This window comes from Amblyraja radiata, chromosome 6 (assembly GCF_010909765.2).
Source record: "Amblyraja radiata isolate CabotCenter1 chromosome 6, sAmbRad1.1.pri, whole genome shotgun sequence".
Classification (NCBI taxonomy): domain Eukaryota; kingdom Metazoa; phylum Chordata; class Chondrichthyes; order Rajiformes; family Rajidae; genus Amblyraja; species Amblyraja radiata.
The window spans coordinates 77,749,685-77,777,055 of NC_045961.1; positions in this window are offsets into that span (position 1 = coordinate 77,749,685).

Sequence of the window (27,371 nt, forward strand, 5' to 3'; positions counted from 1 at the left end):
GTTACGTGGTGGCCGAGGAAGTCGATGGCCGTCACCCCAAAACGGCACTTGGACGAGTTGATAGCCAATCCATAATCACTGAGGCACTGACACAGCTGACGGAGGTGGATGCAGTGCTCCTGTTGCGAGTGGCTGGCCATGAGTATGTCGTCCAAGTAGACAAATACAAAGTCCAGGCCACGGCAAACACATTCCATAAGCCGTTGGAGGGCCTGCGCGGCGTTCTTCAACCCAAACGGCATTCTCAACTATTCAAACAGCCCAAACGGTGTAATAATGGCTGTCTTAGGGATGTCGTCGGGGTGGACCGGAATCTGTTTGTACCCTCGCACGAGGTCCACCTTGGAGAACACCGATGCTCCGGCCAGATGGGCATTGAAGTCCTGAATGAGCGCACATCTACAGTACCTATCAGCGACAGTCGCATCATTCAGGCGACTGTAATCCCCACACGGGCTCCAGCCCCCTCCCGCTTTGTGGACCATCTGGAGCGGTGACACCCATAGGCTATAGGAGGGGTGCACGATGCCCATCGCCTTCGTCAGGCGGAACTCCTCCCGAGCTAGACGGAGCTTCTCTGGCGCGAGTCGACGCGCCCAGGCATGCACGGATGGGCCAGTAGTCAGAACATGGTGCTCCACCCCATGCTTGGGGGCGGAGGAGTGGAAGTGGGGTTTGAGGATGTCCGGAAAATCCACCAGGATGCACGCGAAAGTCGCATCCACGGACGACAGGGGACCATCAGGGCGTGCAACAAGATCACCAACACGGAGGAAGACCGGCTCCAGCGTGATGGAGTGCACCAGGCGATGTCGCTTGACATCCACGGTCTGGAAGGAAGTCCGTGCCCAGCAGCGGCAGGGAAATGTCGGCGATGACAAACTCCCACGAAAAGCAGCTGTGGCCAAAGTTGAGGGAGATGGTGTGAACTCCGTAGGTGCGAATAGCACTCCCATTCGCCGTGGTGAGGAGGGGGCCCGTTTGCCCACACGGATGTCAGCGATGGAGGGATGCAGCACACATACATCCACCCCAGTGTCCACGAGGAACCGACTGGCCCCTGCGTTTCGCGGGAATGCACAGGGGGGGCGACATTGCGTGGCTGCAGCTCCCCAGCGGCAGGGAAGTTGGCTGGGCTGAACCACAGCGACCCCTGCTGGCATCGGATGGAACTGCCGATGTGCCATGCTGGAGAGACATGCCTGCGCTGGAATGCCCGATGGCGGCCGCATTCCGCCGCGGAGGTCATCTGGGAGCAGCCGAGACCCGGTCGATAGTGGCCCCATCCTGCTCTGTGCCTCCCAACGCCCCATGAAGGATGGCCAGCACTTCCAGGTCCCGCTGACGGGACATCCACAGCTGGTCGGCGCGCTCAACCAGTGCCTGCGTGTCAGCAAAGGAATTGGTGGCGAGCTGCAGCCACGCAATGCTGCTGAAGGTAGGCATAGTTAAATAAAAAACAGGGCTCGTGGTCACCCATAAGGGCGAGCATGTCCTCCAGAATGGCCGACGTCCGGCGGTCACCTAGGCTGTCCATTCGGAGAATCCGATTCCTCCAGAATCCGCTCAGACTCTCTAAGGCTAAATCTCATGATAAGCAGGGCCTTAAGGCCCCTATATATGTTAGTCGCCTGGGGGGCTATGAGGTAAGGATTAACCCACCTCGCAGTAGCCTGGTCAAGGGCGCTGACCACGTAAAAGTACTTAGTTTCATCTACCATCACCCCTCGCAGAGCAAACTGTGCCTCTGCCTGCTGGAACCAGATATCAGGCTCTTGGTCCACAAAGTCAGGAGCATCAGCGCAACGGCGTTGTTTTCCATCACAATGCGTGATGAACGTCGGGGTCACCAGTGGTAGTGGCCTGGATGAGGTCAGGAAAAGGCCAGACGCCAGGCAGGTTCAGAAGTCGTTTAATGAAAACATCGCAAACAAGCAGAACGCCCGTGAGCAGGACCCGGGAAACCCCGTGGGTAGACAATCATCCCTGTCCTTCAAAGACATTCTTGCCATAGAAGGAGTACAGAGAAGGTTCACCAGACTGATTCCTGGGATGGCAGGACTTTCATATGAAGAAAGACTGGATAGACTCGGCTTGTACTTGCTGGAATTTAGAAGATTGAGGGGGGAATCTTATAGAAACTCATAAAATTCTTAAGGATTGGACAGGCTAGATGCAAGAAGATTGTTCCCGATGTTGGGGAAGTCCAGAACAAGGGGTCACATTTTAAGGAATAGGGGGAAGTCTTTTAGGACCGAGATGAGAATATTTTTTTTCACACAGCGAGTGGTGAATCTGTTGAATTCTCTGCCACAGAAAGTAGTTGAGGCCAGTTCATTGGCTATATTTAAGAGGGAGTTAGAGGTGGCCCTTGTGGCTAAAGGGATCAGGGGGTATGGAGAGAAGGCAGGCACAGGACACTGAGTTGGATGATCAGCCATGATCATATTGAATGGCGGTGCAGGCTCGAAGGGCCGAATGGCCTACTCCTGCACCTATTTTCTATGTTTCTATGTTTCTAAAACCAAGGGGGATGACCCAAGGAATGGCCTAACCCCCAGGGACCGCCACACCATCCTCAATTGCCAGAATGGAGAGATATTTAAGAGACACCAAACCAATGGTTCTGGAATCACAAAATGTATTGTAAATCGGCTCTGCTATACTGCAGGAAGAACAGTAATGAATTACAACAGCTCATGCACCACTGCAGTAGTTAGGTGCTAATTGTTACTCAGACTTCATTTTATTCCAGATTTTATTTCATTACATTGTTGCCATGGTGGGATTTGAACTCATCTCATTGGGTTTACGGCCAGACCAATAACTGGAAGGATGATGCTAGTAGAGTCTTTGAACAGCATTACTCAGATTCTTAAGAGAATAAAGGTATGGAGAAAACAGAGTTGAAACTATAATCAGATGAACTCTGATATTATTGAATGCTGGAGAAAGTTTGTGGAGTTGAATGACTGACTCCTGCCTTTACTTTGTATGTTTGCAGGAAATAATCTGCAGGTCAGACAATATTTGTGGAGAAAGTAATAGAGTTAACATTTCAGGTTAATGACCTTTCATCAGATCGACGCGTCAAGTAACTTAACCACATTGCTGGACTAGGAAATGGAGAAGGTGCCCAACCCAGGCGAATATTTGTGTTAGCCAAAGAAGCACATCTACAATCACATATTACAATCGCTTCACACTTGTAAATCTCTAATCTATACACTGTAATTGGCTCAATTGTAATCACGTATTGTCTTTCTGCTGGTACACAAAATTGCTGGAGAAACTCAGCGGGTGCAGCAGCATCTATGGAGCGAAGGAAATAGGCGACGTTTCGGGCCGAAACCCTTCTTCAGAATGTCTTTCTGCTGACTGGTTAGCACACAACAAAAGGTTTTTTTTCCACTGTAACCTTGGTACACGTGACAATTAAAATAAACTGAACTGAAGTATATAACACCTTTCATGTCTCTTTCAGAACACGCTAACATATCAGACAGTTAACTACTTTTTGATTTGTTTTGATCCAATTGTAAATGTTAAACTATTGTAAGTTTGGAAAAGGAAGTTTTTTCTTGGTTATAAAACTAAAAAAATAATAATAATTTGGTTTATCTTCTAACTGGTAATTAGAATTCATCATAATATTTCCTTCACCCTGACCCTCAACATTGGTGCTCCTCAAGGTTATGTGTTGCTCTTCAGCCTGTACACCCAAGACTATGTGATCAAGTAGAACGCCAACTTGATCTTTAGGTCCACCAATGATACCACTGTTGTCAGTCAGATCAACAGCAATGATGATACATAGTACAGGAAAGACATCATAAAACTAATGTCATGACAACAACTTTGCCCTCAACATCAGCAAGGTGAAAGAGTTGGTTGCTGGCATCAGTAAGCAGTGGCAGGGGTGTGGGATGAGGGGTGTCATTGAATCCAATCCTGACCTCATCAACAAAGCTTCAGTTTCCTAGGCATCTGTATCACTAGCAACCCAACCTGATCCCTTCACACTGATGCGGCAATCAAAAAGGTGCATCAGTGTATTTACTTTATTTCGCATCTGAGAAGATTTGGCATGTTCTCAAAGATTCCCTCAAACTTTTACAGATGTGCTATAGAAAGCATTCAACCTGATATGGTAACTGCCCTGCATGGTGAAACTTGCAGAGAATGGTGAACACAGTCCATTCCATTACTGGCTTTTCACTCCCTTCCATCCATTGCTACCACACTCCTGAATCAAGTATCTCTTTCACACCCATTTTCCAGAAATTATGCCACGCACACTTATTTTTAACTGTACCTCATTCAGTATATTTCATTGTTGCGCTTAGCATTATTTTGAACCACTTCAGATTGCAGTAGAATTTGCATTACTCAACCTCCTTGTATTTATCATTGAATCTTCATTATTATGTATAAAGTTTACTCTATAAACTTCATACAAACAAGGAATTTCATTACACCCTGGTATATATGACAATAAACAATTCTGAATCTGAATGTTTCCAGCATTTTCTGGTTTTGTTTCAGGTTTCTAGTTATGTTGCATCACTGGCCAGCGCACCACATTATTGGGACTGAATCTACACGAGAATATGCTGTGAAGTTTGATGAATTAAATCTGTATCTGGTAATCTACCTCACAGTGCCCTTGAAAACAATAAGGTGCAATAATTGTCAATTTGGGAAAAATAACACCACATTGACATACACAATAAGGATCCTCTGACAGGAATGTGATATCGAACAGGTCATCTATTTCAGTTGGGTTGGGTGAAGCACAAATCTTTGCCAGGTTATCAGGGGTAACTTCCTTGTTCTTCTTTGAAGTTGATCTAGGTGATCTTATATGTCCACCAAGGATGCTTGGTTTAATATCTTACCTGAAATAAGACACTGACAGTTCAGCATTAAAGACAATAGCATTAACCTGCTTTTTGTAGCGGTCTGAGAAACGACTACTGGAGTTTTCAACAAAACTTTATTCGAAAGCTCAAGTTGCAGCATACAGGTTTATCAGACACGTCTGCCCACATCGGTGGTCAGCGTTGAACTAACACGCGCCAAGGAAAAACCGCGCGAAAACAACAGCCCCTCCTGAGTCACGTGACCGCGGCTTCCGAACGCCGGGTTCGATATCTGCGTGCGCTAGCAGGCGCCGCTACCCTTTGATAATTTGTTTGGAGAAACAATGAACTGCAGAAAAAGACTCAAAGTGCTGGAATAGCACTTGGCAGGTTGTATAATTTGTTACTACAGTTAATTAATTAATTAGTACCCATGGAAAATGCTTTCCTGGAGAGGGAAATATACAGAGCACTGCAAACTATCATCCAAATCCAGAAGGTTTGATTTATGGGACATGACCAAGGCACACTCTCTGGGAGTACTTCTATGATCATACTTGACTGAGATTGATAGACTTTTAGTCACTAAAGGAATCAAGGGACAGCGCAGGAAAAAGGAGTTGATGAGGATGATCAGGCCTAATCTTTTTTTATGTTCTTTATGCTCATGACAAGTGGCTAGTAAAATTGGGCAGTTCATTCCAAGCTAGTTCTCAATGACAGCAAATGTGCAAGAGAATTCTGAGAGAGAAATGAAAGGATATACTTGTTGGATGTAGCTAATACACTGGATGGGAGTTTTGGTGATTGTGTCTGATATAGTAGCTGTAGGTCACCTTGGACTGAAATCACAGTCCTCAACTGAGTGTGGTGGAAACGGATACTTCATTGTGTTCAGTCACCCTGAATAAGCACAACCTCTCCAACTTCAAATGGGTTTGACCATTGCATCCTTGACAGGGTTCTCACATGCCCCTTCCTAGCCAATGCCTCTGCTTGTGGGGCTGGAGAGTTGCCTGAAGCAGGATTTGCGTAAATATTCTTGGATCCTTTCAGTATGAGGTATAATAAATGAATTGAAAAACAGTAAGTTCAGAATAGTAATTTGGAAGAGGAAGAGAAAATGATGGAAACACTCAGCAGGTTCGGCAGCATCAATGGGATGTCAAATGGTCTTGATCTCATGGTTTAATTTGCTAATTAAGATGTAGGGACAGGCAAAGCTAACACAGATAAATGTAAGCCAATGCATGCTGCAACTAGAAATAAAAAAATATTATATGCATTCATTGTAGAAGTCCGCCTGAGTGTAAAATTAAGACCCAACCACTGTCAGTGCAAGCTTGATCCCACCAAGGCTAATCCAAGGTTAAACTGAACCAACTAAACCACAGGTAACCAAATTTGATTAATCATCGGCAATCCAAACCCAACTATATTATGATCAATTCTAATCTGACTCAATCGAGACCAATCCTAACCCAATCCAAACCCTATTCAACCATGGCCATTCCAATCATGGTAAATCTAAATCCAATCTTACAGTCTACAGCCAATCGAAAGTTGACCTGACTCGACCAATTCAAGCCTCGCCCAAAACCAACCCACGACAGCCATTCCAAGCTCAACCTTATGCAGCATGGTCAATCCAAACCTGACTGATCTGACTCAACCAATTCAAACCTGATCTGACCATAACCAATCCAAGCCTAAAACTAGCTGATTCAAGCCCCACCCTAAATAATGTATCCTAGCCAACCTGATCTGAGCTCAAGGAATTCCAAATTTTCTCAGCCCCTTCCCAATCACCACCACATATATAACAATCACAAACATGCAAAGTAGATCAAGTGAGGACAGAGCTGGGCCAGCACAATAGGTGACCTCAGCCAAATGTTTTATCACAATATACACTTGACCTGAATCCAAAACATGTTGATAGAAAATTAGTTGATGGAAATTTGAGGCAAAATTAGAAAATGCCAGGAGCACTTAACAGGTTAACTAGCATTTGTGAGGAGAGAAATAGACTCGATGTTTCAAGTCAACAGCTGTTCATCAGATCTCGAAATGTTTGAAAATGAGTGTGTTTTAAGTTGTCGAGACGAGGAAGGTGGAAAGAACAAGGAGAATATTTGAGATAGGGAGTAAACCAAAGATGACAAGGTAGTAATTACTTTAAAATGTGCTAGTTTAGGGACAAAAGAGAGAACATGAATCAAATAGAAATGTAACAATACAACATCTGTGGAGAATAGAAAGAGATTAGGTCATAAGGTCAGAAGTGATTGGAGTAGAATTAGGCCATTCAGCCCTGGGATGTCAGGACTTTCATATGAAGAAAGACTGGATAGACTTGGCTTGTACTCGCTAGAATTTAGGAGATTGAGGGGGGATCTTAAGAATTTTGTAAGTTTCTATAAGGGGTTGGACAGGCTAGATGAAGGAAGATTGTTCCCGATGTTGGGGAAGTCCAGGACAAGAGGTCACAGCTTAAGGATAGAGGGGAAATCCTTTAAGACCGAGATGAGAAAAATATTTTTCACACAGAGAGTGGTGAATCTCTGGAACTCTCTGCCACAGAAGGTAGTTGAGGCCAGTTCATTGGCTATATTTAAGAGGGAGTTAGATGTGGCCCTTGTGGCTAAAGGGATTAGGGGGTATGGAGAGAAGGCAGGTACGGGATACTGAGTTGGATGATCAGCCATGATCATATTGAATGGCGGTGCAGGCTCGAAGGGCCGAATGGCCTACTCCTGCACCTATTTTCTATGTATCTATGTATCTAAGTCTACTCCGCCAGTCAATCATGGCTGTTCTATCTCTTCCTCCCAACCCCATTCTTCTGCCTTCTCCCCATAACCTTTGACACCTGTACTAATCGCGGGACAGTTTGTACCATCGCCCGGTGGGGTATCGCCTCAGCGCAGAAGGAGAAGAGGAGGGAAGAGACTGCAGCCCTAAGATTTTTGCCTCCACCACAGTGAGGAGGTGCTTGGAGGACTCACTGTGGTGGATGTCAATTTGTGTTTATTGTTGTTTATTATTGTATGTATGACTGCAGGCACGAAATTTCATTCAGACCGTAAGGTCTGAATAACAATAAAGGAAATTCTAATTCTAATTCTAATTCTAATCAACGATCGATCTATCTCTGCTTTAAAAAATATCCACTGACTGCCTCTACAGCCTTCTGTAGCAAAGAATTCCACCGATTCACCACACTCTGACTAAAGACATTTCTTCTCATCTCCTTCCTAAAAGAATGTTCTTTAATTCTAAGGATATGACCTCTAGTCCTAGACTCTCCCACTATTGGAAACATCCTCTCCACAGCCACTCTATCCAAGCCTTTCACTATTCTGTATGTTTCAATGAGGTTACCCCTCATTCTGCTAAACTCCAGCGAGTACAGGCCCTATGCCAACAAATGCTTATCTACTCATTACTGAGATCATTCTTGTAAGCCTCCTCTGGACCACGTCCAGAGCCAACACATCCTTCCTCAGATATGGTGCCCAAAATTGCTCACAATATTTCAAATATGCAGAAAAGTATCATCAGAACGGTTGCAATAAAGACAGAGAATCAGGGAGAATGGGAAAGTCCTTACTAGCAACAAGGTGAGATGAAGTATGGTAAAGATATCCGTGGGAACAAGATGCAAATTGAAAGCAAAGGTAATGTATGTTTGCACAATACAGAATTGATTTGGAGAAAGTGAGTGGGGTTGAAAGAGAAGTTGTTCAATGAAAGAAGTTCTGGTAGAGTGGATGAGTGGCTGAGGGTTAGTTTTATTATTGCCATGTGTACCAAACATGTTTTGTATGGTATTCAATCAAATCAGATAATGCTGTTCATAAATACAATTAAGCCTAGGGAAAGGATATTTATTGAGCTTTTGATCAAGAAAAAAGTGAAAGGCATCTGAAGGGAAGGCGATCTGAAGGGAATATATTGCTTGAACAGCTTCATGGAAAGAGCGGCATGGTTGATATCAAGGGTTAACTCTATTAAGTAATTATATAATATTCATGTCTGAACGTGCTACTGTTGGAAAAATGAAGGGAGAGGGATAATAATCCAAGTGTTAAAAATGCTGAGGGATGAGATGCCGCAGATGTTTAACTTAGACTGTGAAAACAGTAGAAGACATGCATTCACAATTTGCATGCATCAGGTAACACCATGCTGATCATAGAAACATACCTTCTGGAGTATTACATGTGTGCATTGAACTGATAGGAAAAACACCCCCAGCTGAGCTAATTGAGACCTTCAAAACAAATTAAACGGGACATGGATGAAAGTGGTTGGGGATAATCATTTGAATGGAGGACGAGCACTTGAATTGCCAAGGCAAAACTTGAGTTGCCATGGCATGGAAGACATGGACCAAGTGCTGCTAAGTGTGGATGGGTATTTAATAATCATCTTGGAAATGGTGGCCCAAAGGGCCTGTTTCAGTGCCTAATGACTACAAATAATTTGACACCAAGATGGCGGTGTACTTCGCTGAGGTGAGTAAAAAATGGGTGCCCTGCACATTGACTGATGGCCAATGAAGGTCAGAATATTCGCTCAGAACTTGACCTCCTTTTGGACATCACGTGCACTGACAGCCAGGGGCATAACTGCCAGAAAATAAAGTGCCTTGCCCCACTTTGTGTCCATTACACATTTCAATATCTAAGAAAACTAAACTTGGTTGAAAATCGGGATTTCAGTATGTTGGTTGTAAAATCCACAATTTTCCATCTAGGTCCTTCATGTATTGCAAAGAGGAAACCAGGCTGATGAAGTGACAACCAGCAATATTTGTTGTACACTTGAATGTGATTTGATTAACACACCTGTAGTTAATCTGCAGGTTAAAATGCGTCATTGGCCATCAGTCAATGTCCAGCATTGGGAACCTGACTCATGTAGGCCCACTTAAACTGATTTACTTACCGGCCTTTCATTCAGTCTATACCCACTTATGGTAATAAAACCCACCCCAAAGCAACGCCATCCTTTTAACCCTGCCCACCAATTTCCCAACCTAACCAACTATCGACGTCCTTCTCTACCACTCACCCATGTTACACAGAAACATAGAAAATAGGTGCAGGAGGAGGACATTTGGCCCTTCAATCCTGCACCGCCATTCATTGTAATCATGGCTGATCATTCACAATCAGTAACCCATGCCTGCCTTCTTCAATCAGTAACCCGTGCCTGCCTTCTCCAATCAGTAACCTGTACCTGCCTTCTCCAGCAGTAAAGAAATGTTAAGATGCAGTTTACAACAACCAATTGAACCACCAAATAGCTGTTCTTTGGATTGTGGGAAACAGAAGCACCCATAGTAAAATGTCTAAACTCCAACACAAATAGCATCTGAGGTAAGGTTTGAACCCATGTCGCTATGTGGCCCTTACATCATCGGAATGTGGGAGGAAACCATCGTTAGACCATTTCTCCTGACAATGTGATTCAAAATCTGGTGAAACATTGCGGATGTGAGAAGGGTTGTATGAATGCAACTTGATTCTTCCTCAGGAAATGCCTGCCAGTAACTTTATCAGATATGTTATGAAATGTTTTCTTCAATGTCACTTCACCAATTAAAAATAATTTGTATTCAGCTTTGTTAATGCCAAATAACATAATTCTTTCCTTTAACAGAGAACCGTGACTGAACACTGCAAAAATATTTGCAGTATCCTAGTTGGTGTCACTCTTACCTGGAATCAGGAGGTTGTGGGTTGAAGTGCTACACCCAGAAATTCAAGCACAATATTATAAGATGGCCCAAAGCTCACCAGTGGAGTAGACCAAAATATAATGTGATGCTTCAGAGGCAGCAGTAAACAAGTGTTACTTATCCGAGATCTATGGAGCCAAAAATTCCACACTTCTAAGGTCTAATAAATTGTGATATTATGGATTATGCAGGATTGGTGTTTACAGATGACACTAAAATAGGTGGTATCATAGACAATGGACATGATTATCAAGAATTATAGTGGGATCTTGATCATCAGCATAGTGGTACATCTGGTGCAGCTGGCAGAGCTGCTGCCTCATAGTGCTAGAGAGCTGGGTCCGATCCTGACTTCAGGTGCTGTCTGTGTGGAGTTTGCTTGTTCTCCCTGTGACTGCATGGGTTTTGTCCGAGTGCCCCGGTTTCCTCCCACATTCCAAAGAAACATAGAAACATAGAAAATGTTTCTATGCAGGAGTAGGCCATTCGGCCCTTCGAGCCTGCACCGCAATTCGATATGATCATGGCTGATCATCCATCTCAGTATCCTGTACCTGCCTTCTCTCCATACCCCCTGATCCCTTTAGCCACAAGGGCCACATCTACCTCCGTCTTAAATATAGCCAATGAACTGGCCTCAACTACCTTCTGCGGGAGAGAATTCCAGAGATTCACCACTCTCTGTGTGAAAAAAGTTTTCCTCTTCTCGGTCCTAAAAGATTTCCCCTTTATCCTTAAACTGTGACCCCTTGTTCTGGACTTCCCCAACATCGGGAAAAATCTTCCTGCATCTAGCCTGTCCAACCCCTTAAGAATTTTGTAAGTTTCTATAAGATCCCCCCTCAATCTTCTAAATTCTAGCGAGTACAAACCGAGTCTATCCAGTCTTTCATCATATGAAAGTCCTGACATCCCAGGAATCATTCTGGTGAACCTTCTCTGTACTCCCTCTATGGCAAGAATGTCTTTCCTCAGATTAGGAGACCAAAACTGTACGCAATACTCCAGGTGTGGTCTCACCAAGACACTGTACAACTGCAGTAGAACCGCCCTGCTCCTATACTCAAATACTTTTGCTATGAATGCTAACATACCATTCGCCTTCTTCACTGTCTGCTGCACCTGCATGTCTACTTTTAATGACTGGTGTACCATGACACCCAGGTCTCGTTGCATCTCCCCCTTTCCTAATCGGCCACCATTCAGATAATAATCTACTTTCCTGTTTTTGCCACCAAAGTGGATAACCTCACATTTATCCACATTATACTGCATCTGCCATGCATTTGCCCACTCACCCAGCCTATCCAAGTCACCTTGCAGCCTCCTAGCATCCTCCTCACAGCTAACACTGCCCCCCAGCTTCGTGTCATCCACAAACATGGAGATGTTGCATTCAATTCCCTCGTCCAAATCATTAATATATATCGTAAATAGCTGGGGTCCCAGAACTGAGCCTTGCGGTACCCCACTAGTCACTGCCTGCCATTGTGAAAAGGACCCATTTACTTCTACTCTCTGCTTCCTGTTTGCCAGCCAGTTCTCTATCCACATCAATACTGAACCCCCAATACCGTGCGCTTTAAGTTTGTATACTAATCTCTTATGTGGGACCTTGTCGAAAGCCTTCTGAAAGTCCAGATATAACACATCCACTGGTTCTCCCTTATCCACTCTACTAGTTACATCCTCGAAAAATTCTATAAGATTCGTCAGACATGATTTACCCTTCATAAATCCGTGCTGACTTTGTCCAATGATTTCACCACTTTCCAAATGTGCTGCTATCCCATTTTTAATAACGGATTCTAGCAGTTTACCCACTACCGACGTTAGACTAACTGGTCTGTAATTCCCCGTTTTCTCTCTCCCTCCCTTTTTAAAAAGTGGTGTTACATTAGCTACCCTCCAATCCTCAGGAACTACTCCAGAATCTAAAGAGTTTTGAAAAATTATCACTAATGCATCCACTATTTCTGGGGCTACTTCCTTAAGTACTCTGGGATGCAGCCTATCTGGCCCTGGGGATTTATCGGCCTTTAATCCATTCAATTTACCTAACACCACTTCCCGGCTAACCTGGATTTCACTCAGTTCCTCCATCTCATTTGACCCCAGGTCCCCTGCTATTTCCGGCAGATTATTTATGTCTTCCTTAGTGAAGACAGAACCAAAGTAGTTATTCAATTGGTCTGCCATGTCCTTGTTCCCCATGATCAATTCACCCGTTCCTGACTGCAAGGGACCTACATTTGTTTTAACTAATCTTTTTCTCTTCACATATCTATAAAAGCTTTTGCAGTCAGTTTTTATGTTTTCACTGCCAGTTTTCTTTCATAATCTATTTTCCCTTTCCTAATTAAGCCCTTTGTCCTCCTCTGCTGGTCTCTGAACTTCTCCCAGTCCTCTGGTAGGCTGCTTTTTCTGGCTAATTTGTACGCTTCATCTTTTGTTTTGATACTATCCTTGATTTCCCTTGTTATCCACGGATGCACTACCTTCCCTGATTAATTTTTTTGCCAAACTGGGATGAACAATTGTTGTAGTTCATCCATGCAGTCTTTAAATGCCTTCCATTGCATACCCACCGTCAACCCATTGTAAAAATGTCTCAGTTACGGCAAAGGGTGGAGGAATACTTCCACAAACGCCTTAAACGAATTTTCGCGATATAGAACCCTTTACAAACCAACAAACCAACAAGAGTTTTAATAGTTAAAAGATGACTTAAGTAGTGACATTATTCCTTTAATCACAAGAAACTGATTTGCTCTTTTGTGAAGATTTGTTTGTTACAGACGCGTGGCATAAATTTACTAATATAATTTAATGTGGGCTCTAAATACATTACATTATCTTCAGCAAGGGAAATACTAACAAAAGGTGACTTGGATATTGGGATGTCTAACTGTTGTGATTAATTGGGTATATTAAAGTAACAAATAAGTGTAGACTAGTGTTGTCTGCCTGTAGTCATTTGTAGAACATTGCCTGTGATGGTTATCAACACGAATGTTTGACATAGGAGTCTTAAAAGGGATTGTTTAAATCTTATGAACATTTTGAGAGAAAACAAGACAAATGAGGAAAGCACTCATTTCTTAAACTGCAGAAGAATTATTTGTATTGGGTCATGGTTGTCACATGAAACAGAATTGTTTGCATGGTATCAAGCTATAGGCAAGTACAACAGAAAAATACCAGAATGTAGAATATAGTGCTGCAGCATTACAGTATAACTGTTGCAGAGAAAATGCAGATTTTTAAAACCCGCAAGGTCCACAATGAGATGAGTTGGGAGATCGAGACTACATTCTAGTTTATGGGAGGGCCATTTAGTAGACAGACTACAGTACGGGAGAAACAGTTCCTGAAACTGGTGGTACGACCTTTCAAGCTTTTGTATTTTCTGCCTGATGGAAAAGGGAAGGAGAAGGAATGACCAGGGTAAAAATGGTCCTTGATTTTGTTGGCTGCATTCTCAAATAGAGTTGATAGGGTGGAGGCTGTGTGGTGGACTGGGCTACATTCACAACTCTCGTTAACTCTTGAACAATTGAAAATCAATCTATTGAAGGGATATTGAATCATTACAATTGTTCACATTTTAATTACAGAGTTAAGAAGAGTAAATTGTAAGAACATTCAACATTGAAGCAGATGCAAGCCAGACGACGATCGAACCCCCTTTGTCATTCATAATGCATTTGATCATCTGGATTCACCTCTCCCAGAATCTTCATTCCAAGTCACACAGGTTCTCTATTATCCCAGAACCAATCTCAGCCCTCAATAAAATTTTAACTCATTCTTCACAGCTCTCTGGTGTGAAGAATTCCAAATCTTCACATCTTTTCTGAGAAGCGTGGCATTTTTACATGTAAGTGAGTTACAAGTGCCAATGATACAATGACACTGTTCGCCTGACATAAGAACACGTGTCAGTTGTCATGAGACTACAATAAAGAAAACATCTCATGTCTCTTCGAGATATTTATAGATTGTACAGACCTGTTTAAGAAGGCTGGCTCATAGATCACCTCAAAGTAACTACAAGAAGCTATTTTTCATCATCGTAAATTGACACTTTAATATGGAGACTATGCCTTCTAGGTTTCTTACCAAGGGATTTTCCTTAAGATCAATTCCATCATAATCTGATATGTTTTATTGAGGTCTCAACTCAGGAGAGTATAGGCCAAATCTACTCAGTCTTCATGAAGCATCCTCACCATCCTAGAATCAATCTAGTGAGCATTTTCTGCACGTATCAAGGTGGGTAAACCTATGACAGTCAGAGATGTGAAGAAGGGATATACAGATGATAGGGGGTCAGAGGGACAGCATATATGCGGGGTGACCAAATCTGGAATTTAATTAGGTAGATGTTTGCAGAGGTGGATGAGAATCATACATTTAAGCAGGGGAGGTCATTGATAGCTGCCCAATATAAATCTTTGAAGTAACAGCATGTCCTGTTCTTGGATGGTAATGGGAACAATTTGCTTCCTGAGATTTGGTACAAAACCAGCATCAATCATACCATATATTTTTGGGAAATTGACATACTTCCAGTGACCAATAGATTTTCAACTGGTATTGTCCATTTTCAGTTTAATTCTTTAAAAAAAAAAAAGAGCAATTTGAAGTTTGATTAAAAATGCGTTTCCTGGTGCTTTTACAATATTTCAATATTGTTATTTAATTCTATTCTGATTGTACATGTTAGATGATAAAGTCATACTGAGAAAATGTAATTAAAGACAGCAATGCAAAAGGAATTAATTGATGCCATTTAAAAAGAAAATTAATCAAAACATTTTACCAATTGCGCTGCATTGTATTAAAATCCATTTGGAATTATAATTGCAGTGCTATGTGTATGAATGCTATAAATGCTATCGAAGCATATAAAATGGCAAGTGCACTAATCTGAATGTGATAAACTGGAATTTAAACTCTTAGAAAATGCAGTGAGAAATACAATAAAAAATATTATGGCATAATGTCACATTGTTAAGTTGTTGACAAGAAATGATGCAAATTCTAAATGTTCCCACTAAATTTAATACTGGTTTATAGCAGTTCAGGGTTTGTTGGGATGCAACATTTTTGTATTTTAATTTAGATGTTAAAATTATAACAGCTTTGTAGCTGAGAAAGCCTGAAATCTCAGCATCATTACTCTCCATTGGAGTTATTGGTGAGGACCCAAATCAGAATTATGCTGCTATTGTTAGAATAATAAATCTAAACCACTTAACACCAATCCTATAATTAAAAGGTGGAAACAACACTGGCATTTGATTGTGAATAGTGTACTTTATAAATAAACACAAAATAATTGTGATTAATATATGGGCTCCCAATTGGCGAAATAAATGTAGCAGCATTCAATCTATTAATAAACTTAAATTCTTGACAGCCTTTGCTTAGCTTGTCCAAGCTTCTGTATTTTAGATTATTTTCAGAACTAGGCTTTTATCTCTTCACAACTTTGAAAATAAAAACATGCACCTGATATCAATCTACATTCTGGTTTTGGTAGTGTGACCAGGAACATGTGCTATGTGACTTATAATTTCCTTACCATTAACTGTGGATGACCACACTGCCTTCTTTGTGTATGTAAGTACAGAGGATTGTGCTACCTCTAATATTTCCCAAATTGACAATTATTGCACCTAATTGTTTACAAGGGCATTGTTTGTCAGGTAGATTACCAGATACAGATTTGATTCATCAAATTCATAGTATATTCTTGTGTAGATTCAGTACCTATAATGTGATACGCTGACCAGTGATGGAACATAACTAAAAACCTGAAACAAAACCAGTAAATGCTGGAAGCATTCAGATTCAGATTCAGAATAGTTTATTGTCATATATACCAGGATGTAATGAAATTCCTTGTTTGCATGGAGCTTATAGTGTAAACTTTATAGATAACTAGACTAAGTGGGACCCGTTGGGTCCCAGCATCACACGGGGGGGCTGGTCACCAACGCAATATTCCACCTCTCCACCAATTCCAATACTGCTTACCAGTGGTGGGGGGGGCTGTCTGTTGCGCTAGTATGGGTGTTGCGGGCTGAAGGTACTGGTTTCCAGAGGGCTAGTATAGACATTGTGGACCGTATGGTTGTTTGGGCAGGCATCCAACTGTTGCAACGATTTTAAAAGCCAAGCCAAGGCAAACAATTGGGCTGCACCCACCCGACAACCAAAATTCATTTTGTGAACACAAACTTGTTAAAAAAAGCGAGGCAAACAATTGGGCTGCAGCCACCCGACAACCAAAATTCATTTTGTGAACACAAACTTGGTAAAAAGGAGAGGCAAACAATTGGGCTGCAGACACCAGACAACCAAAATTCATCTTGTGAACACAAACTTGTTAAAAAAGGCGAGGCAAACAATTGGGCTGCAGACACCCGACAACCAAAATTCATTTTGTGAACACATACTTGTTAAAAAAGGCGAGGCAAACAATTGGGCTGCAGACACCCGACAACCAAAATTCATTTTGTGAACACAAACTTGTTAAAAAAGGCGAGGCAAACAATTGGGCTGCAGACACCCGACAACCAAAATTCATTTTGTGAACACATACTTGTTAAAAAAGGCGAGGCAAACAATTGGGCTGCAGACACCCGACAACCAAAATTCATTTTGTGAACACAGACTTGTTAAAAAAAGCGAGGCAAACAATTGGGCTGCAGACACCCGACAACCAAAATTCATTTTGTGAACACAGACTTGTTAAAAAAAGGCGTGGCAAACAATTGGGCTGCAGACACCCGACAACCAAAATTCATTTTGTGAACACAAACTTGTTAAAAAAAGGCGAGGCAAACAATTGGGCTGCAGACACCCGACAACCAAAATTCATTTTGTGAACACAGACTTGTTAAAAAAAGGCGAGGCAAACGTCGAAGGGGGCGCCATCTTGGGGCACGGCTGCTAGCTAGCAGCTGTCCATCTTTTTCACTCTTTTCTTTAATTTTTAGAGAGTTTCAGTGTTTGTTTTTAGGAGGTCTAGACTTTTTTATGTGGGGGGGAAGGGGGAAACTACTTTCTAGGTCCCTACCTGGTCGGAGAGGCAGCTTTTCTCCGGGCTGCACCATCGTCCCGTCCTCGCAGCCTACCAGCGGGCCTGGAGCGGCGTTTTCCCGAGGGGACTGCCCAGCACCTCGGCTTCGGCGGCGGCACAGTGCTGGAGCACTATCGCGGAGCGGAGCGGGCGATCCATTGCCTGGGTCGCCGCGCTGGAGCTCCGGTGAGCTGAAGACCGCCGATAAAAACATCGCAGAGCTGCGGGTCTGCGGAGCGGGCAGCTGCGGGCGGCGGTGCTGACTTCAACATCTGGAGCCTGGGATCTCTCGATGAGATCGCCAGTGGTGGAGCTCCAACCGTCACGGCCTTGTCGGCTTTGGAAGCCGCGGTCTCCGGTAAGGAAGCGGCCGTTCCAGGTGTCCCTAGCCGCTGAGAGGACTTTCCCAACACCGGAGCACCATCTCCCGGTGAGAACGGCCTGGAACATCGGGCCTCCGTAGAAGCAACTGTGGAGGCCTCAAGTGGCCCGACTATGGGTGAACTGGGGATGGGGACTGGACATTGTGCCTTCCCCCATAATGGTAACCATTGTGGGGGGATGTTTCTATGTTAAAGATCCTTATTGTTCCGTTTCCAAGATGGCTGCCGGAAGGGAGAGTGAACGCTGGCGCGATTAGCTGCCGCTGCTCTCTCTTTGAATTGTGTCTTTGAATTGTGTCTTTGAATTGTGTATTGTTGATGTCTTTACTATTTATTTTTTATTTTTTTGTTGTTATTTTTTGTTTTGTTTCATTCTGCTTACATGTTTTGTATTCTGTTTACTAAATTTTGTAAGGTGTCCTTGAGAGGTTTGAAAGGTGCCCATAAATAAAATGTATTATTATTATTAATTGGGCTGCAGACACCCGACAACCAAAATTCATTTGTGAACACAAACTTGTTAAAAAAAAGGCTAGGCAAACAATTGGGCTGCAGACAACCGACAACCAAAATTCATTTTGTGAACACAAACTTTTTTAAAAAGGGCTGCATCCAATTTACAGCCGCATCGAGGGGACTCACCGTGGAGTAGATGTGCGTTCAGTATTATTCGCAGCTCAGCGAGCCGTGACCCTCTCGCTTCCTGGTCTGGCAGAGACTGAGTGAGGCACGACACTTCCTGGTTTTATAGTCCCTCCCCCTGCCGCCAGCGGGGGCAACAGAGAGAATGGGGAATTTTGTAAAAACATTAATATCTCTCTAATTTTTCATCGACGGAAAAAATCCTCCGCACTCATATGGCGGAGGGGGGCTCTGAGCGAGGTTGCCAAAAATGACGGCCGTAGGTGGCGGCGTTCTCTCTGAAATCGCAGCACAGTCGGCCAAAAGCGGTCAAGATCAGAGATTTAGTAATATAGACTAGAGGAAGTGGGACATGTTGGATCCCAGCATCACAGGGGAGGGCTGGTCCCCCAATGCAATATTCCACCTCTCCACCAATTCCAATATTGGTGGCCAGTGGGAGTGGGGGGGGGGGGGGGGGGGTGGGGGCTTTCTGGAGTGGTAGTATGGGTGTTGTGGGCTGAAGGGACTGGTTTCCAGAGGGCTAGTATGGACATTGTGAGCCGAATGTATTCTTTGGCTGGCGGCTCAGTCATCAAGCCTATTGTGCTGGCAGCTTACTCACTCACGGCTGGTGGGCTGTCAGTTCCCTCAAGGCTATTCCGTGAAATTCCATTTCAAGCAGGGTGCAAGGCCACCAAATTCAAGTGCAGTTTCTTACCACTTTAAGCAGGGTGCAAGGCCACCAAATTCAAGTGCAGTTTCATACCACTTCAGGCAGGGTGCAAGGCCACCAAATTCAAGTGCAGATTCATACCATTTAAAGCAGGGCGCAAGGACACTAATGACAGCGAGTCGTGAGCTCTGCCTCCTCCATCTTGCAGAGACTGAGCCACGCCCACACTTCTGGGTTTTATAGTCACTCTCCCCTCCCACCAGAAGGGGCATGGCCTTCATGGCGTGATGGAAAGGAGAGAGAATCTCAACGTTTTTTAAACACTAATAACTCTTTTATTTTTCATCGATGGGAAAAATCCTCGGCACCTGATGAGCGGAGGGGGAATGAGTAGATGGCCAAAAATCACAGCCATACATGTTAACGATTTTTCTTAAATCAAAATAAAGCGCAAACAGGAAGTGGTCAAAATTACACATTTAATTATATAGAAGGCAAGGCAGCTTTAATTAGGCAAGGCAACTTTAATTAGGCAAGACAACTTTAATTAGGCAAGACAACTTTAATTAGGCAAGGCAACTTTAGCATTTAGCATTTAGCACAGCTTTAGCATTTCGAAACTTAAGGCAACACAGCTTTAGCATTTTGAAACCTAAGGCAACACAGCTTTAGCATTTCCAAACCAAAGGCAACTCAGCTTTAGCATTTCCAAACCAAAGCAACACTGCTTCAGCATTTCCAAACCAAAGGTAACACAGCTTTAGCATTTTCAAACCAAAGGCAACACAGCTTTAGCATTTCCAAACCAAAGGCAACACAGCTTTAGCATTTCCAAACCGAAGGAAACACAGCTTTAGCATTTCCAAACCAAAGGCAGCACAGCTTTAGCATTTCCAAACTATATTTTCAAACCAGATTAAGGGCACAGACAGGTCAGTAAAACCACTCACAGTCTAGTAGACATGTGTTTAAGAAGGAACTGCAGATGCTGGACAAAAATGCTGGAGAAACTCAGCGGATGCAGCAGCATCTATGGAGTGAAGGAAATAGGCAATGTTTCGGGCCGAAACCCTTCTTCAGACTGATGGGGTGTGGGGGGAGGCGGGTAGAAGAAAGGAAAAAGGAGGAGGAGGAGCCGGAGGGCTAAGGGAATGCTAGGAAGGGGAGGCTAAAATGCTGGAGAAACTCAGCGGGTGCAGCAGCATAAGTGTTCGGTGTTGTTCACAGCTGAGACTGAGAGACATGACCCTCTCGCACCACCATCTTGCGGAGACTGACTGAGGCACTCAACACTTCCGGGTTTTATAGTCCCTCCGGAAGGGGCCTTTTGGAGAGAGAATCTCAACATTTTTTAAACAATAATAACTTTTATTTTTCATCGTTGGGAAAAACCCTCTTGTCCTGCGCAATGGAGGGGAACTCTGAGTAAGATGGCCAAAAATTACAGCCATAAATTTGGCAGCGTTTCTTTTAAAATCAATATACAGAACAACAGGAAGTAGTTTAAATATATCACAACTGTGTTTACTTCCCATTCCTAAAAAGCACCCTGTTATAATAGTTTTTGTTAAATTGTCCCATTATGAATTTTCAGTGTACACAATGTTGCAACCATGTACTTTTTTTGGACCAAACTGAATTTGTCCTCAATAGCCTTTGCATGGGAAGCTACTGTTTACTGGCCTCACGCTGCAATGCTTATCTTGCAATTCCATTCCTGCGTGGAAGTCTAGGAGGACTGGGGGCCAGATGGTGTTGTATTGAACACAGCTTTATTTCTGTGTTTCCCCATTCTTCTCTTACATCTCAACCCACATTCTCCACCATGCCACACGATAAACATGCTGTACAAAATGGAGGATAGATAGATAGATAGATAGATAGATAGATAGATAGATAGATAGATAGATAGATAGATAGATAGATAGATAGATAGATAGATAGATAGATAGATAGATAGATAGATAGATAGATAGATAGATAGATAGATAGATAGATAGATCCCTTAATAATCCTTTACAGGAAATTACAGTGCCACAACAGCTTCAAGACAGACATATGTATGCCATGCTGCTTCTTTCCTGCTTTGAACTGCTGTATATTCTCACTTCTAACATGATTCTTTAACATGATATATAGAGGCATAAATCATACAGAGTGGAAACCCATCCATCGGCCCAACTTTCCCACACCGACCAAGGTGTCCCATTTACCCAATCTATTGCCCTCACAATTTTGTACACTTCTATAAGATCACCCCACATCCTCCTGCGCTCCAAGGAATAGAGTCATAGCCAGCTCAACAGCTCCCTATAGCTTAAGCCCCCAAGTCTTGGCAACATCCTCGTAAATCTTCTCTGCAACCTTTCCAGCTACGTATATCTTAAAGTAGGCACTTAACATAAAAGCACAACATCCTCCCCTCATTCCTCTCAATTACATCCCTCACCCAGTAATCAATCTTACCCTCAAGATCATAAAGGTGTCCACTCTGACTGATGTGCTAACCCTGGACACCCAGCCAACCAGCCTTCCGTGATCCCTAAACTATAACTAGAACCGAAATGTTTTGTGACAGAGAACGAAGAAAAGGCCTTTAACAGTCTTCAAGATTTTTCTGCTCAGCACAACATCTTGAATCTTCAACAAAATAATATTGTGGAACCGCAAGCCCTCACACACAACATCCATAGGTCCACTGCACAAGGGATATTTTAAAACCTCAAATATCCTTGAGAGGTACTGTGTGGAAACAAGCACTTCGGCCCACCAAGTCCCCACGACCAGCGATCACCCCGTACACTAGCACTATTCTACGCACTAGAGACGATTTACAATTTTATCCAAGCCAACTAACCTACAAAGCTGTACACCTTTGGAATGTGGGAGGAAACCAGAACACCGAGAGAAAACCCATGCGGGACTTCCGGTGGCGTGATGCTCTGCTAGCAGTCGCAAATCTTTTAGCTCCGCTGAAAAAATCGCGATTTTTCGCATAAAAATCGGGTCTGGAGGTCGGGACCATTTTTAAAAACCTACCGGAGCACCGGGTCGCTGTGCTGATGACATCATCAGTAAGCGCCGTGAATTTAACGGAGGGAAAGCCATTTTAAATGAAAAACACGTCTCCAGGTCAGAGCCCACAGAGGAAAGCTACAAAACACCTGCTGAAGACTAAGAAACCTCAAGAAACTACACAGCTGACCTCTGAAGTGGACTCTGGAATGGCTACACGATCTAAGACTGAGATGGCCACAAAAGAGAAACCCGAAATGGAGGAGACAAAGAACTCGGTAAGAGACTTGAGAAAGGACATTGAAACTGGAAATTTAAAAATGATGGAAAACATGGAAGTCGGTAATCAAAAAATCCTTGAGGGCATTGGGGCTCTGCAAAAAAGAGTTGAGGATGTGCAAGAAGAATTAACGGGGAAAATTAATAAGGTGGCAGAAGAGACCACAAAGATGTTTGAGGCTGTGCATGAAACTGTTTCTGCAAATGTAACTGCGGTGAAAGATATGGAAGCTGTTGCGGAAAAGATGACCGGAGATATGCAGGCGATGAAGTTAGAATTAGACAGCCTCAAGAGTCAACTAACAAAAGTCTCTGATAAATGTGTCGACCTCGAAGCTCGCTCACGACGCCAAAATATACGAATACGTGGAGTAACAGAGGGAGCTGAGGGGGACAATGCCTGTGAGTTCACTGCCAATCTAATCAAACACGTACTCAAGCTACCTGAGGCACCTGTAATTGAAGTAGCACATCGACTACCCTGATTTAAACCTAGATCACAAGGACACCAAGCCTATCCACGACAGATCATAATCAAACTTCGGGATATCTCAACAGTGGAAGAGCTGATGAAAAAAATTAAACACGGAGAGAGGATGATGTACTGAAATGATTCTATCAAACTCCTACGGGACTACCCTTACGAGATTGTGCAAAAGAGAAGAATGTTCTCACAGACAAGAGAAGCTCTTTACGGTGTCAAGGAAGTCATATGCGGAGTGTATTATCCGGCCAGGATGCGTATTACTTACAAGGGAATTTCAAAAACATTTACTAATTCGGTAGCGTCTCTTAAATATGCTCAAGAAATCATGGCAGAACTCACAGCGTAGAAAAAGGGACGTTATGATCAAACTAACTTGCCCGGGGCTTCAGCGGCGGGCGCAGTGTGGACTCTCGGCGTGGAGCGGGTGAGCCCTCGCTGGGGCTCGCTGGAGGGGAGCGCTCCGTTTCGCTGGCCCGGGGCAGCCGGCAGCCTGAAGTCGCAGCCTGAAGCTGCGGTCTGCAGAGCTCCAGCTGGTGCGGCGTCTACAGCCCGGGATCTCACGTTGTGGACCCGGGGGAAGAAGAAGCCATCACTGCCGGCCCGCGGCCGACTTCTACCGCGGGGCCGGCATGGACTTACCATCACCCCTGGTGGGGAGCTTCGACCGCCGGCCCTGCAGTCTACGGTGCTTCTGGCTGCGGCGGGGACTTAAATCTTGACCGCCGGCCTGCGGCCTACAACAATTTAAAGCCGCGGTCTCCGGTGAGGAAGAGCCGATCCTGGACTGACTCTGGACTCTGGTCCTGACCACGGGGGGGAAATGGAGGAGGACTGGCCAAATGTTGTGCCTTCCACCACAGTGATGAATGCTGTGGTGGATGTTTGTGTTACAGTTTTATTGTGGTTGTGTGTTCTTTATTATTGTATCGCTGCAGACAACCCAAATTTCCACCAGCTTGGCTGTGTGGCAATAAATTATATCTAATCATCCATCTTATTCCCTCAAAGAGAATATTAGAAGAAAAGAGAAATAACACCAATCTTTAAAAATTATTAAATGCAACAGCTTTTCCACGAGAAGTGTCTAGACATTATTATCTCCCCTTGGACATTGTGGAATTCAACTCAAGGACACTTTGTGTTCAAACGGGGAAAGACTGATAAACATGGGAGTGACGATCGGCTGAGCTGAATGAGGAAAACATTACAAGGACAAGTGTCGCTTTACGATCTTACATAGTTTCACAAAATATAGAGAATTAATAATAATTAATAACTAACGATACTAATATAGAAATAGTAATGGAAACTAACTTGAGGTATATAATGGTAAAAATTGTAAAAATGCGTTGCCTGCTATATAACGCAGACAACACTAATCTTATGTGTTTCGCAGCTTGAGTGGGGAGGGGAGGAGACTCAGACACCTGGCATAATTCCAGGAGCCTGACTCTGGTTAACCCTTTCAGCAAACAGCTCACTATTAACAAAGCTAAAACCGATTATAAATAGTTAATAGATAAAGAGTGAGGAATATAGGTAATTGAATATATGATTAGATTTGATAAGTCGGAATGAAACATATATATATAGTGTAACTGGGTGAAATAGAACTAATTTGGAAATGGTATCGACCCCCTAGGTTTAGGGTAATAAAGGCAGCGGGGCTAACTTCATAACATCTACACCGGAAGCGGTATATCGAATCCCACAGACGAGTGGGACACTCACTACAGTGTCGAATACTCAGACACTGTAAATTTACTTGTTCTATTTTTTTTTTTATCACAATAGGTCACATCTATGTGTTTTTTTTTCAAGGAAAATCGCGGAAGGGAGCTACCAAAGAAGTCTATAATATAAACGCCCCCCAAATAACCAGAGTCCTGACGTATGGATGCACCGCAATAAATAAGGTCATTAAAATTGGTAAAAATGCATGACGACAATCAAAAGAAAATGGGAGGAATCACACTATGTAGTTGGAATATAAGGGGTATTAATGAACCTATTAAAAGGGATAAGATACTAGCTCAGTTGAAATCATACAACACAGACATTTTGTTTCTACAAGAAACGCATCTTAAACACCAAGATCAGACGAGACTGAGGGCGAACTGGATAGGCCAAACATTTCACTCTTCATTCACTTCCAAATCTAGAGGCACTGCAATCATTATTCGTAAAGGAATACCATTTAAATCAAAGAATATTATATCAGATAAGGAAGGGAGATACCTTATAGTAACAGGAGACATCAATACTACGCCAATTACGCTGGTAAACATTTATGCGCCCAATTTTGATAATCCTCAATTTTTTAATAAAATTTTGAATATAATTGCAGAATTTAATTATCAAAATGTTATAATTGGAGGAGACTTCAATTGTGTTTTAGACCCTTATCTAGATAAATCGATGCAAAAACAAAGAGGTAACATGAAATCTAAAACCAGTGAACTCTTACATACATATATAAAAAACACAAATATAGCAGATGTTTGGAGGATTGCAAACCCGACGGGAAGGGATTATTCGTTTAATTCAACGGTACACAAAACATACTCACGTATAGACTATTTTCTAGTGGATACAAAATTAATTCCGCATACTATGAACCCTAAATACCACATCAATGCGATCTCAGACCACTCTCCGTTAACTTTTGTTTTAAAATTAGAAGGAATGTTTATGAATAAATCGTTCTGGAGGTTTAACTCGCAAATTTTAAAAGACCCACAAGGGAGTATATATCTAAAAAAACAGATGGACCTATTTTTTGAGATAAATGATACACCAGATATATCCCCCACGCTATTATGGGAATCCTTCAAAGCATTTATTAGAGAAGTCATTATTTCATTTCAAGCTTTTCAAAATAAAAAGAATAAGAATGAACAAAGACATTTAGAAGAACAAATAAAACAATTAGATACAGATAATGCTAAAGATCCAACTATGGATAAACATAATAAAATTCTACTATTGAAATTCAAGCTAAACAAATTGTTGTCAGAGAAAGTTATAACACTATTTCAAATTACTAAACAAGAACATTTTGAATTCGGGGACAAACCCCACAAACTTTTAGCACGCCAATTGAAAAAACGGGAAAAAGAGAATGCAATACTAAAGATTAAATCAGATAGAGGGGAATTATTAACACTACCCAAGGATATCAATAAAAGATTTGCTCAATTTTACCAGAATCTATATACATCTAAAACGTCAATAGACAATAATAAAGTCTCAGAATTTCTGGATAATTGTAATCTCCCTCAATTAGAACTGAGGGAACAAGAGGAACTGGGAGCACAAATTACGTCTAAGGAGATAGAAGACACAATAAACACACTTCAGAACGGAAAAACACCAGGACCAGACGGATTCAGTAACGAATTCTATAAATCCTTTTATGACATAGTTACTCCACGCCTACAGAAAATGTATACATATGCTTTTAAAGAGCAAAGATTACCTGAAACATTAGCAGAATCAACGATCACATTAATACTTAAAAAAGATAAAAATATAGAAGAACCAGGATCATATAGAGCTATTGCTCTGTTAAATACGGATCAAAAAATAATAGCGAAAACACTAGCCAGAAGACTAAGCAGGTATGTTAGTAGATTAATAAATGAGGATCAAACAGGATTTATACCTAAGAGACACTCATTCAATAATTTGAGACGCTTGCTTAACATAATGCATTCACATAAATCTCATGACCAAGAGTTATCTATCATTTCACTGGACGCAGAAAAAGCGTTTGATCAAGTAGTATGGGATTATATGATTAAAGTATTGCAAAAATTCCAAATGGGAGAGAACTTCATCGCATGGATAAAATTATTATATAACAAACCCACGGCTAGAATACTAACTAATAATATACTATCCACGAAATTTGAATTATCAAGGGGTAATAGACAAGGATGTTCATTATCACCGCTGTTATTTGCTTTGGTAATTGAACCCCTTGCTGAAAAAATAAGAACACACCCGGATATTTATGGTTATAATACAAAACACTCAAATAACATAATATCTTTATGCGCCGATGATGTACTATTGTACATCACAAAACCACAAATTAGTATACCAAACATATTAAATTTAATTGAGGACTTTGGATCCTTCTCAGGATATAGAATAAACTGGAACAAAAGTGAAATTATGTCGATAAAACCAAAATACTCAACA